The 15,078-nt window shown below is 41.3% G+C and overlaps 1 protein-coding gene and 1 pseudogene across 1 annotated transcript in view; one reads left to right on the top strand and one right to left on the bottom strand.

Annotated features, from left to right (window-relative positions):
• The window catches only part of EXOC4 (exocyst complex component 4), a 756,122-nt gene that overhangs the window by 287,007 nt on the left and 454,037 nt on the right, over positions 1-15,078 (bottom strand). The window lies entirely within an intron of this gene.
• The window catches only part of LOC124525053 (ATP synthase F(0) complex subunit C2, mitochondrial-like), a 46,595-nt pseudogene continuing 41,914 nt past the window's right edge, over positions 10,398-15,078 (top strand).

The raw sequence follows: 15,078 nt of genomic DNA, 5'->3' as shown, positions 1-15,078 counted from the left end.
TTGAATGTTTGCTAGTATGTTTCCTTACTTAAAAACATCTTATCAAGTGTCTTCCATGTGTCATATTCTCGGCTGTGCTAGTGATACAACAAGGAATATTTTCCAGCCCCTGCTTCAGTGAGATCACTTTAAGGTAGGAGATTTTTAAAAGTAAATAGGTACAATGAAGACTATAGAATCGGTCTTGGGAAGAGAGCAGTTTTTTCAATTTCCTGGTGTCCACGTTCCTAATAGATGAAAGATTGCTATGTTTATAAATTTAGGCCAAAAAAGATTCACAACACACAAATAAAGCACATTCTAAGAAGATTAAGCTCTTTGATCTTTGAAAGAGGTGGTCAGCACACTGGAGAAAAACATCAAGAGTATTCCGCAGGATAAAAGGAACGTTGTCAGAGTAGGAGGAGTGCCCACATCAGAGAACAGGGAACAGGGGGACACCAACAAAACATGGGGCCGGATGCAGGCAATGGTGCGGGGTACCGTCTGACAGAGCCAGAGGAGAGTTCAAAGGTTGAAACAAATCGGAAAACGCTGTCTCTGGTGAAAGACTTGGAAAATTTGCTAAGGGCAACAAAGCATGGTCTGTCGTAGCTCACCTTCCGGGACAACATCCCATGAAGCTAACATTTATTTGCTGAGCAAAGTCGCCCATGACTTCTCTGGGTCTCTCTCTCCCTGCCAAAACCAACCAAACAGAACTCTGATGGCTATAGACCGATGTCTGTCTCCCCCTAAAATTCATATAATAAAACCTAATCCCCCCCACCTCCACCCCGTCCCAAACAAGCCAACAAAAACCTAATTCTCAATGTGACAGTATTGGGAAGTAGGGCTTTGGGGGAGGTGATTAGGTCCTGAGGGTAGAGCCCTTATGAATGGATTAGTGTCCCTGTAAGAGAGACCCCAGAAATCTCCCTTGCCCCTTCTGCCATGCGGAGGTCCAAAGGACGGCAGCCATCTATGAACAAGGAGAGAGACTCTCACCAGACATTTAATGTGCTGGTGCCTGGTTCTTAGACTTCCCAACCTCTAGAACTGTGAGAAATAAATGTCCCTGTTTACGCAGTCTCTGATATAGCCGCCCAAATGAACTAAGACAGCTTCTCATTCTGTACTTACTTTATTTTGCTCCTAAACAGTGACGGTACTTGTAACTACTATTTCACGTCCATTTTCCCCACTATACTGTAGGCATCGTAAGAGCATAGACCGCATCCATCCATCTCGACAGCACTACTGTGTTGGCACAGGGCTGGATGCAGAATAAGTGCTCCACGCGTATTCTGACTGAATGAATCAAAGAATGCACACACACACCAAAAAATGAGCATGTGAAAAAAGCAAACATCTCACAATGATGGGTGCCCATCACCATGGGCAGAATATCACCACTCTGCAAGGTTAGGGGACCTGACCAAACTCACAGAGATGGTGGGCAGCAAAGCCAGCTGTGAACCCAGGACGACTCAGACTCTGGCACCCATGATCCTCCCTCCATTCCTTCTTGATTCCAGAGCTTCCCTTAGATTGCGCTGCAGTGAAAGAAATCAACTAAATGCATACAGGTTACAGAGACCTAAGTGAGTCCCCGGAAATAGGACAACTAACTGGAAAAAGAGATTTTAGATGCTGGTCCTAAAGAAAGTAAGTGAGAAAACTCAGCAGCTACCTTAGAGGAGCAATCCCAAACGTAAGAGGGTAGTTTCAGGGGCTCCTGAAAACACGTTAACATGGAAAGTTAGATGTATTTCACACTTGTGTGTTAAGACAATACGCGAAGACCAGCGTGACAAAAAGAGCTATACAGGGGACTGTGGTTTTGATGGACACGAAGACCAAAGACTAATAAGCACTCAAGCCAAGCTGCTGTTCTATATGGGGTTATTTGCTCACTTACGTCACCCACCCAACTTTTGCTTTCCTGCTTCAATTCAGCCCATGAAAACCAATTATACTTGAATGAAATGGAAACCAAGCAGTTTCTTAGAAGATGTAACACCCTCTTACATGCTGACGAATCAAATTTTGGGGGAGGCAAAGCAGCAAGGAAATTTCAAACTATTTCGGGCAGTGTGTTTTCTTGGGTCTTTCCCTTGCTAACCCTTCCCACCCCGGATATTTGACTAATTGGAACTCTAGATTTCAAGCAGAAGCCTTGAGCTGTAATTTGTTACATCTGCTGCCAAGTGTGACTGGAATCTCAAATGATTTAATTGTAACATTTGGGAATGGCGAACATTAGCGCAATTACAAATAACTACCAGAGAAACGCAAATAAATGTCACTTTGTTGGAAAAGGAGAGAGACAGGATCCAACGTCACGCGAGCAATTAAAGGTGCTTTTGTGTCCGTGAAATACACTGGCCTTCCAAATATTTGGATGATCTTCAACGAAACAAGAAACTCAAAGGATTCAGTGTACCAGCTCAGGGGAAAAAAATTACTTTCTGTGTGCTGGTCCTCCTTCATGCTATTACACATGTGTGGGTGCAAAGTACAAATGACTTCTCCAAGTGGTTTGACTTTTGCATGTCAATAATCTTTGCATTTTCCAAAAACTGGTTTTCTGAGGTGTTTCTGTTGAAAAAGTTCAAAATAAGTCTCTAATTCCCTCACACATCAGCTACTCATCTCACACGTCCCATGCTAACTTATTCTAAAACTGGCCTTCCCACACAATGATGCACCATTGGCATTTCTGCTTTCTCTATATATTCATTCCAGAAGAAACCAGTGATCTAACAATGGTGCTCTGAGTCTCCATCCAGGCAAGCACATATAACACCAAAATAGCCTAAAACTTCCTTAGGAACTGCTATTCTATTGGACACACTGGAAAAAGCGTCTTAGGCCAACGATTCTTAAATGTATTGGCATCTAAATATGCTTGAAATACAAATTTCCATTAACGCTAATAACAACGGCTCACTATTAAGGGCATACAGAATCCCTAATTTTGGGGACAGTGGGAGGCAGAGGCAGTAAAGAGAAGCCTATGTGTTCTGAATCCCCAGATAATTCTAACACACACTCCCTTCTCTACAGATGACTAGAAAATCACAGCATTAGGCCTGGTGGCTTTCCTTCACTTCAGCTAAATTTCTGGAGATCTCATTTTGGTCTCAGAGGCTTATCTGTTTAGTTTTCACGGCAAGAAAATCCATTGGCAAAGAAAAAGCTAACTTACATTGAGAGAGGCCAAGAAGGGAGGGCAAAAATATGTTCAACAAGTGACTGGGATTTTTCGTTATTTACCGAACCTCAAGGTACTGTAAAAAGGGAACTAACCAATGTGGAAAAAGAATCTATCCTTGATGTGATATTAACATACTAGATTCTGCTCGGTGCTTAAACTAGGGAATTTTAGACATAATATTATCCCTCTGAAGTCTGACCAGATCAAATTGCTTATGACATAGATGGAACAAAACTCAAAACAACTAATTCACATTTTGAGAATTCTTCAGTCTGATTAATACATAAAGCCTCTTGATATAGGCTACCGTCCATCAGAATCCAGAGGCATGGATAAAATTATAAGGCAGGCCATCTGGAGGAAATCGCTCTCCTTTTCATCACCCCTTGGACTTCACTGAAGTCTATCAGCCAAGGCAGGGAGTCCCAGAACGAAGAGCAAGACACTAGGCTCTTCTGATTTTGATGTCCAAGTAATGAAGATCCCCCAAACTGCTACCACAATGAATCATCTTTACTGACGTGAGATGGAAGTATGTCATACCTATGACAACATCTATCATACCTAAAGCCAACTGTCCTAGCTGCTGTCACGTTGTCCTTAAGCTGTCTAGCAAAAACACTGAAGTTTAGTACCCTTGTGCAGAAAATCGCTAAAATAGCAAGCCCGAGAAGGGCTTGCTTGCAAAGTTGGCCTTTGGCTAGTACTTGGAAAGTGTTCTCACCTTTCTCTAAACGATAAGGTTTGCTGCGCCTACACTGTTTGTACAAACAATGTGGTTTATGCGAAACACTTGGCTTTCCTTCTCGGATTCTGAAAATTCGGTATATATGCTAGGCAGAGGGTGTCTAGGTGCCCAACTGACCAGTCCCTGACTGAATCTCTCATACGCATTGTTGCATTTTTGTTGCTGTGAGAAGGGTGTGCTCTGTGTGATCCCCCTCAGGGGAGGGAGAAAGCATAAGAAAGCCAGTGCATGAATTCCTATAGACCTCACTTGTGCTCCCCACCCCCCCTTATCGGCCAAATGTGTGTCCTTACTGTAATAAATCTTAGCATGGGTACAACTACATGCTGAGTCTTTCTAGTGAATCTCCGAACATGGGAGTGACCTTGGGGACCCTCTAATGAAACTATGAAATAACTTCCCAATCTGGGGCTTTCCAACTGGGACTTCCCAATCACATGGTGTCTCTCATCACAAGGCCTCGCTCATTGGTAGGCTTCACATTCTCTCTTGAAGCCTGTCCTAGTTTATACATAAAGTGTATTAACAAAAAAAGAGTCATTATAGACCTCTAGGATCAATCTGAGGTCTTCCTTCAAAAATATATAATTTTATTTTTATTTTTTTGAGAGAGAAAGAGCACAGGAGGGGGAGAGAGGGAGGGGGCAGAGAGAGAGAGAGAGAGAGAGAGAGAGAGAGAGAGAGAGAGAATCTTAAGTAGGCTCCACATGGAGCCTGATGCAGGGTTCAATCCCATGACCCTGGGATCATGACCTGAGCCAAAATCAAGAGTTGGACACTCAAACGACTAAGCCACCCAGGTGCCCCAAAACTCTAATTAAAAAAAATTTCTTTAATGTTTGTTTATTTTTGAAGGAGAGAGAGACAGAGTGCAAGCAGGGGAGGTGCAGGGATAGAGGGAGACACAGAATCTGAAGCAGGTTCTAGGCTTCGAGCTGTCAGCACAGAGCCTGACACGGAGCTTGAAGTCACGAACTGTGATATCATGACCTGAGCCAAAGTCAGATGCTTAACTGACTGAGCTAACCAGGCACCCCAAAACTACAATTTCAAACAAGTGACTTTCTGAAGAAAACCAATTCAGGTTGACTGACTAATCCAAAGTATTGATTTTGGTAGTAGACACCTAAGGACAGGTAGAAAGATGTTAGTTCAGTAAGTGATGAGTAAAAAGTATTTTGTCTACTGTCCTTTTAATATTTTTTATAAATAATCTCTACACCCAATGGTGAGGCTTGAACTCAGGACCCCAGGATCAAGAGTTGCATGCTCTACTGACTGAGCCAGCCAGGCTCCCTCTAGTAAAACATATTTTGGAGTGACACAGGCTTTGCAGTGCCTCTGCTCATATGACAAGGGCAGTTCCTAGATCTGCAAATAATGGGATTGCCCTAGCACAAAAAGAAGGCTTAAGAGAAGTACCCATAGGAAGGGAAAATCTACTGGTCTCCTAACCTCTGAAGTATAGATTCCTCTTTTTCAGCATGAGATCAGGGAGCAAAAAGTTAACGGGCTATTCTAAATCTAAAAGACTAAAATTTCAATCAGGATGTAGACGCTGCAGTTATGTGGTGATGTCCTGTAGGCTAGAAAATAATAAATATTCTCTCTCGTTGCTGGGTTTTCTTGCTGAATCATACAGATTTTGGACCTTGCCTCAGAATAGGAACAGTTATGTTGAGTTGTCGGTAAGGAGCCGTTGAGAGGCTAACTTAGGCTGCATACTTGGTTTGATCCTGTGAAGGGCAAAATAGCTCAAACCACCTTTATTTTTGAGAAGAACAATTCAATACATAAAGGTCCTGAAAGATATATCGTTATCATTTTACTAAGAGACATTTCAGTGTATGTGAATTTCAAAACCAATTCACAAATTATTAAATATCTTACATATCTCGCCTTTTATCTTCAAAATACATAATGTTTTACACTGACAATCAGAATAGCCTAGGGGAAATTCTTCAAAGTAAAGTTGGATTTAAATGATATTTGAAAGAAATATGGAAGGAGGGCTTAAGGAAAACATGAAGAATTGGCCACTGAAATTTTGCAATTGAAACATAATGCTTTTGAACTAACTTTCTTTCTTTCTTTCTTTCTTTCTTTCTTTCTTTCTTTCTTTCTTTCTTTCTTTCTTTCTTTCTTTCTTTCAGATAGTGTGTGCATGCGAGCAGCAGACAGGGGTAGGGGCAGAGGTAGAGACAGAATCTTAAGCAAGCTCCACCAACGAGGGCTCAATCCCACCACCCTGGGATCACAACCTGAGCCGAAATCAAGAGTCGGACGCTCAACTGACTGAGCCACCCAGGTGCCCCGACATCAACTTTTTTATATCACTATGTTATGCATGGTGGTCTTCAGGGATGGGAGAAAGAAAAGCATCCAGGTACGGTGAACCAAGTCAGTAGAGAAGCACCATCTAGAAATGAAGAGGCTCTCTTGGCCACTTTTTACTCTTCTCAGATGATCCCCAATCCACGTCCTGGCTTAGGATAAAGGTCAGCAGAATGTTACTTACCATTTATTCTTTGTGCTAAGTCCACAGCTGTCTGTAATCTAGACTACGTTACCTTCTATAGTAATTGCATCTCAGTGTGTTCATTGCAATGCATTCCAATATTATATAAAAGTAAAAAATGAGAGGTCTTAACATAAAGCAGTAATAACATTTCAGAAATGGGATCATTAGCAAGTTGGAGTTAAGCTGACTTAAGGACTTGAAGAAGTCTCGGACCTTCAGAGAGACAAAATGCTACTGCACGATTCACTACATGCATCTAATTTATGTCACTTCTACCACGGATGTAGAGATGTAGATGGTTTTCTAAATGCTGCTTGAAACGACCTATCTTTTGTCTTGACATCCCTGAGTTGTAACATGCCCCCGGTGTGATTGTACTAGGGTCATGTCCTTCTCCCTGGAACTTGTTTTCTTCTCTCCTTCTCTTCAGATCCTTCGTTTGGGGCTCTCTCCAAAATGCTTCAGTGAGCCCCTCTTTAGAAAAGAGAAAATTCCGCGCTGACTTCTATGAACCATGGTAGACAGGTTGCTGTCAGTCTGGCTGTTGAATGAGGAATCATGGGAAAGGTGGGTTGCATCTCTGCAACTTTGAAATTTTTTAGCAACGGATAACGAGGTTTCCGCATTCTCTCCGAATTCTCTCTGTATGAAGCTGTGTGTATTGTTATAGTCCTATCTGGCTGAGGTTGCTTTTTCGAAAATGAGCACTGAATTATGGAGCTACCAGAAAATCTTACGAACGTCAACACTGAGCGCAAGGCCTGCTTTTACCGGAAAGCAAACTCCCTGGCACAGAACCAAGTACCTCCCTCGCCTCACGTGCATTTAACTCAGCCTTCGGCAGAGAGGTGCCACAGCTCAGCGGGTCAGAAACACACGAGGTAGTGACGCGGGCAGTGAGAGGGGCAATGCTGGGTAAACCGCTGAAGGAATCTATGCCTCAATTAGCCAGGCAATAATATTTTGAATTTAAAAACTGGACTATTTCTTTGTTTACGGTAAAGCTTTACGGTTGTACAGAACTACCAAAATAACTGAAGCTCTCTCCGTAACTTGGAACTGGCAATTATTCTAACTAAAAAAGAAGAGCTTTGATATGGCTAAGACAAAATCGTGGAAAATCAACCCACTTAGGAGGGTTAAAAAGCTTAAATAAATAAATAAATAAAGGCCGTGAACTGGAACAGCCTTCAAATAAATCAAGTTCACGTGTAATGTGAGAAACATTTTCTTAGTATTTGCTACCTTATCATGAATTGTAGAGCAACCGCATGCCTCTCGGAAGGCTGAGATATGCTTTTAAAACAGCTTTCCCCGCCCTATTATAACAGAAATTTTCTATTAGCATAATTGGAACACATGGAACAGTAAGAAATAAATACATTCATTCCACAAATATTTACTGAATGGATACCCTCTGGCAGACACTAGACACAAAACACACAACGGTGAAAAAGACCACCGTGAGTTCTTTCTCATATAACTTCCGTTTTAGAGGGACAGACCATCAAAAATCAAGTAAACAGATCAAGAAAACAATGTGTTCTGTGATAAGCACCTCAAATTTACCACCCACCCCCCCCCAAAACCCCTCAAAAAACAACAGATAAAGATTAACAGGAGGCAATGGTTCTAAAACAAACCCCTGAGAATATTCTGGCCCATATTATTAAAGTCCTTTTATAGATGTTGAAATGCTTGTTTTTATAGTTGTAATCCTATGCCACTTTATTTACAGTTATCTTTTCTTTAAAGTTCTCTCATGAACATTTTCTATATTGTAATACATGCCTAATGAGTAAGTTTCAACAAAATTTTCTTAATGTTTATTTATTTTTGAAGGAGAGAGAGAAAGAGTGTGAGCAGGGGAGGGGCAGAAAGAGAGGGAGACACAGAATCCGAAGCAGGCCCTGGGCTCCCAGCCGTCAGCACAGAGCCCGATGCGGGGCTTGAACCCACAGACCGTGAGATCATGACCTCAGTCAGACGCTCAATGGACTGAGCCACCCAGGCACCCCATGAATACAAGTTTAATAACAGTTTTCTGTTATTTTTAAAACATGGGGTAGAAGATACTTTCTCTGTCAGCTCATTCAATCTTCATAACAAATCTGTAGGATAGGTACTTCTATTATTCTCATTTCATGGATTAAAAAAATAAAAACTAGAAAGTTTAAGTAACTTATTGAAGAGATATAGTTAATTTGGAGCATAGCTAAGATTCAAACCAGGTGGATGCAATCGCATCGAAGCTCTTGTCACAAAAGGAAACTAAACTGCCTTAATGGTTGCATAATATTCCATCACTCCTATTTGGTACTTGGTACACAAACTTCTTATAGGATAAAAAATGAAAACCACAAAGACAAAACATATGGAGGACAATTGAAGCAACAAACACATTTTTTTAAAAAAGCAGAGAAGCAGAAAAAAGCTTCCTTTGCAATTTCTAAATAAAATGGGTCTAGGGAGAAGCAGAAAAATGAGCTTTCAGAAATTATCCCCTTGGCAAATTTCTAAACATATCTAATCCAGAAGTGATTATGTATTTAGAATAACTTTTTTTTTAAGTAAAGGAACAAACGCTTATTATGTACTATTTTCTCCATGAAAGCATCAGCTAGAACCTTCCAAACACTTGGGATCATGGACAATAAGTAGCCAAGATTGCAGCCACCAGATGTGTGTGGGCTTAGCTGCATTTGCAATGCCTTGGCCTCAGCTAATCTAAGAGGTACACGGAATCTTCTGGGGGCCCTGACACAGTCTCACAAAGATGCCAGACCCACATCACCAAGCAGGAAGTTGTACACAGAGAAGTCGTTCCCACATGAGGCAAGCCACATGCGTGGTGGAATAACAGAAGACCATTTGTAATAGTAAAAATAAATAACCACTCTCACCAAAGCTCTAGTTGTAACTTAAGGAGGCATCTGTGCTCAGTGCCTTTGGGGGTCTGTGTTTCATTCGATACTCCCCCATCCCACACCCCAGCGACACTATCATTACTTAGATTTGGAGTTCACGGAGTAAAAACCATGCTTCAAACACTTCATCTTCCCCTAGACAGTCTTTTTATCAAGCCCCAAGTAAAAATTGAGATGTAATAAAAGAGTTCAGAGCTTGTGCTTTGAAACTGGACTGTCCTGGATTCAAATCTTGGCCCCGTCAGTCACTTCTGATTTACAAACCTGGACGGGAGGCACAGCGTTGATGATTTCCTGTATCCGGGTAATCCTCTAGGATGCTTTCGACGTAGAAGATGTTCGATAAATAGCTTCATGGTATATTCTTGCATACCTACATTTTCTGTGTATATTTAACAAGATCTAATTTTCTTCTACATTTTTTTTTTTTTTTTGCCTCTAGGAAATATGTACCTGGCAGATGTTTAACAGCTATATATCAGCAGTGAATGAAATGATGTTGGTACATAATCTGCTTGTAAAGTTTATAAAGTGCTTTGGGCTGACAGAAACAGTGCAAATGAAGACTGTAAATGGACATAAAACATAAAATAGCTCTCTCACGTTCCTCCCTAGATTTATCTCTCCCAAACCAGGGATTCCTCTGTTGTTGTTTTTTCCCCCCTTCCCCTAAGAGGCAGACACAGCAACCTCATTTGCAGCAGGGCAGAAACAGGGTGGCTCTGATGTATTCAGGACTTCCAGCACCGGGGGGCACAAAAACGTCAAAGGAGCGCGAAACCAAACAGCAGGCCAATCCACTTATGGAGGCCCAGTAAATAGACAGTAATCCCTGCCAATTACGGCCACAAAGAACAACGTCCAGGGTATGGTCCACACGGGCAGCCACGAGATTTTGAGTTACTTCACGGTGTTTTAAAGGACGACATCCGATTTCCACAAAGATCCTGTTTCTGGGAGAAAATTCATTCACTGTCCTCCTCAGGAGCTTTGATACATGACATGTCGCAGCGCTTTGAGTGGGCTTCTGCCAGGGGCGCAAAAACCGATGACACGAAAACAGGTACCAACAATGGCACAGCTGCTAATGGGTACGCTGAAATCAATGCCTATTCTTCCCGTGCCATGGTGAGAAGCCCCTCTGACTGCTCTAAAACAAATACGGCTTAATTTCATTTCCTGCCTGGCTTTGTGTAATTTTGACATGTCCTCAGTCAAACACGACCCAGTCCTTCAATCAGGCTCCATTTTTCTGGAGATGGGAAAACAAGAGGCAGCTAAAGTAATTATTGAAAACTCATAAGCAGCAGCTTCAGCCTAATTACCTTGACTTTCCTTTTTAATTTTTCCATCGATTGTCTCTTGTTAATATACAAGTATTGACCGAGTTGCTGGAGCCTGGCGCTGCTATGATAAGAACAGATGCCGTCGGGAAGCGAGATGCAATTAGGAGGCCCGATACCGTGCTCCTCCTTTTCAGAAGCGCACACGTAGGGCACAGACTTTGGTTGGAGACCCTCTTAAGAGTCACCAGCAGCATCACACGGCAAGCATCTTTGCTCAACGCCTTTGCTGTCTGCTGTGCCTTTGCCACCAGGGGGCAGCTGGGAAAAAGGAAAACAGCCCCTTCTCCCTTTGTTCCTCTTTTGATGTTAAAATGGTGTGTTTCCCCTCTTTTCGGCACATATTCTGCCAGAACTCCCAGGTCAGCAACTCCAGGGGGGACGAGCAACCCAAGAATGAAGGTGACATCCTTTCGAGCTACACGTGTTGCCTTTTAAATGCTGTTGTGTTTAAAGTCTCAACTTGAAAATAACGAAGCAATGCTGGATGAGTGGTCCTGAATATTAATGTATCCTTCACAAACACTTGGAACAGTTCCTGATTCCTTTGTCAGGGAGAAATGTGAAGCGTTTTTGCGGTAAAATAGAAAACCCGTTTTAAAAATAATTAGTTCTTAAAGGACTTGCAACTTTTCGATTTCTCATATACCTACATGTTCTAGAACAGTAGTGATATGTGGTAGGTTGAGAGTCTTAAACTGCTATCAAGGTGTACTCACTACAAGCAGACACAATTTAGTAATGTTCTGTGGAACTCAGTTTTCTAGGAGCCAAAAAAACCTCGGCAAGCCTGGATGTCATGCTGCGTTCTTCTATCTTATCTTTTGAAGCAACTCTCAGAGAAAATCAAGCAGGAGCAGTTACCGGTGCTAAAAAGCAATCACAAATATCTGAAAGGGGGAATTCCCAAAGAATAAACCCTGGCTGCAAATTCTATTGCATATTCCAGAAAGAAAGGAGCATTCTTAAAGGCTGACAATAGCCATAAACACCAAGTTGGTGGGGCGAAACCCAAGAAGCATTGAGGAGAGCGATAGGAGAAGGAAGCCAATGGATACGAAGGGGAAAAATGAAGGCAAGAAATCATTAAAGAAGAGTTAAAGAATGGTTGGTACACAGAAGAAATGGTGCACCAAGCAGCAGAAGCAGAAGTAGCAGAGGCAGTTTAGGACCCATCAAGTGTATTATGATGACAACAAAGGCACATTAACCATAAAGTGACAAGTCTACAGACTTTGGGGTAGTTAAGTGAAAGGGCAAATGGATTTCTGTTAAAAAACGTCATCAGTTCCTGAGGGCATCACCGTTATCAGCTGGTTAAAGACATAAATACATCATCAATCCGGAACAGCAAATGACACAAAATTCATTGGAAGGTACTGAGAAACAAAGTCATACTATAATCGATACAATAGGACAGAACCATAAAAGTACATAATCTGTGTTTAAAAAGACAAGGCTGGGAGAGGACTATAGGAGATAAAGGGAAAGGGAGACAAAAAAAGAAAAAAAAAAGTAATCTTCCAGGAACTGAACTATAGCTCTTATTAACATCCTAGACATGGTACAACGGAAAAAGCCATGGATTTGTTGTCACGTGACCTGGATTGAAATCCTAGCTCCACTATTTACTATGTATGTGATTGTTTCAACCAGGATTATTTTACCTACAAGTAATAGGAAACTGACTAAAAGTCGTAAACAATTTCATTGTAACAAACAGAAACCACTCTGGTTATTTTAAGCAGAAAGAGATTTAATGTAAAAAATTTGGTGCTTACAGTATCATAGAGAGAGGTGGTGTAGTTGGGTCAAAGCTGGATTTCCAGGAATTATCCCAAAATAACACTTAAAGAATTGACACACCAGAGGAACTATTACACCTGTCACTCACCAGGAAAGTGAGGGGTTAGGCTACAATGATCTCTCCATAAACCTGAAACTATTCAGTGACTTTTAATACTGCTGCAAAAATATCAACACCTCCATACTTGCTCTCAGAAAACATCCAAGCAAAAAAACAAAAACAAAAATAAAAAAAACATGGCACAAGAACAGACACTCAGATCAATGGAACGGAATAGAGAACCCAGAAATGGACCCACAAACATATGGCCAACTAATCTCTGACAAAGCAGGAAAGGATATCCAATGGAATAAAGACAGTCTCTTCAGCAAGTGGTGCTGGGAAAACTGGACAGCGACATGCAGAAGAATGAACCTGGACCACTTTCTTACACCATATACAAAAATAAACTCAAAATGGATCAAAGACTTCAATGTAAGACAGGAAGCCATCAAAATCCTCGAGGAGAAAGCAGGCAAAAACCTCTTTGATCTTGGCTGCAGCAACTTCTTACTCAACACGTCTCCGGAGGCAAGGGAAACAAAAGTGAAAATGAACTATTGGGACCTCATCAAAATAAAAAGCTTCTGATGGTATTGAGGAGGGCACCTTTTGGGATGAGCACTGGGTGTTGTATGGAAACCAATTTGTCAATAAACTTCATATAAAAAAAAAAAAAAGCTTCTGCACAGCGAAGGAAACAATCAGCAAAACTAAAAGGCAACCAACGGAATGGGAGAAGATATTTGCAAATGACATATCAGATAAACGGTTAGTATCCAAAATCTACAAAGAACTTATCAAACTCAACACCCAAAAAGCAAATAATCCAGGGAAGAAATGGGCAAAAGACATGAATAGACACTTCTCCAAGGAAGACATCCAGATTGACACATGAAAAAATGCTCAACATCACTCATCATCAGGGAGATACAAATCAAAACCACAATGAGATACCACCTCACACCTGTCAGAATGGCTAACATGAACAACTCAGGCAACAACAGATGTTGGCGAGGATGCAGAGAAAGAGGATCTCTTTTGCATTGTTGGTGGAAATGCAAGCTGGTGCAGCCACTCTGGAAAACAGTATGGAGGTTCCTCAAAAAACTAAAAATGGAACTACCCTACGACCCAGCAATTGCACTACTAGGCATTTATCCACGGGATACAGGTGTGCTGTTTTGAAGGGACACATGCACCCCCATGTTTATAGCAGCACTATCAACAATAGCCAAAGTATGGGAAGAGCCCAAATGTCCATCGACAGATAAATGGATAAACAAAATGTGGCATATATATATATATATATATATACATACACATATACATATATACACACAATATGGTATTACTCAGCAATCAAAAAGAATGAAATCTTGCCATTTGCAACTACGTGGATGGAACTGGAGGGTATTACACTAAGTGAAATGAGTCAGTCAGAGAGACAAAAATCATGTGACTTCACTCACATGAGGACTTTAAGAGACAAAACAGATGAACATAAGGGAAGGGAAACAAAAATAATATAAAAACAGGGAGGGGGACAAAACAGAAGAGACTCATAAATATGGACAACAAACTGAGGGTTGCTGGAGGGGTTGTGGGAGGGGGGATGGGCTAAATGGGTAAGGAGCATTAAGGAATCTACTCCTGAAATCATTGTTTCACTATATGCTAACTAATTTGGATGTAAATTTTAAAAAATAAAAAATAAAATGATGTTAAGATTAAAAAAAACAAAAACAAAAACAAAAACAGAAAAATAAATAAATAAAACAAAAATCAGCCTTCACCTCAGTCCCCCCCTTACAAATATCACATGAATGCATCTCACAGGAAGAACCTCATTTATCACCTAAATTCTGCTGCAAGGACACCAGGAAATATAGTCATGGAGGCACACTACCTTGGAATGTTCTCTGAGCACCAAGCTACCAGATTCACAAGCAGACTGAACAATAAGGATAGAAATTAGAATCCATGACCAGAATCCCAAAGGCAAGGCAGTTTCAGAACTGGTTAATTCGGTGGCTCTCCAATATCAAGGACTCATGGTTTTTCCATTTTTCTACTCTATTCTCATCAGAAGCTTGTCCCTTTTTGTTTGCAAAATGGCTGCCACGGTTCCAGGTAACTCATGTACCTCTGACATTGCTGACAGAAACAAACAGGCCTATTTCTTCATATTAGCTTCCAGTCAGAGAAAACCTTACCCAAAATGCCTCAGTAGGCCCTCTCTCTATCTGCTGACCGGAACTGTATTGTTTCTTCGCAGCCTAGACCACCATTTGCAAAAGAAACAGCATTAGCATGACTGGCCTAGACAAATCATGTTGCACCCTGAGGCAGGAGAAAGGACCTTTCCCTCAGCAGATCACCTTGTAGAGTGCAACCCCAACAAAATTAGCATTTGACAAAATTAGCTAGGAAGATGGGGTGTGGGTATGGGGCAGGAGGCAATGAACAGATTAGGCAAGTTGCTCGTAACTCA

This window comes from Lynx rufus, unplaced genomic scaffold (genome assembly GCF_022079265.1).
Source record: "Lynx rufus isolate CCGP_SWC_20201006 ecotype Redwood Valley unplaced genomic scaffold, mLynRuf1.p SCAF_4, whole genome shotgun sequence".
NCBI lineage: Eukaryota > Metazoa > Chordata > Mammalia > Carnivora > Felidae > Lynx > Lynx rufus.
The sequence above is the reverse complement of the archived record's forward strand: the minus strand, read 5'-3'. Positions and strand labels throughout refer to the sequence as shown.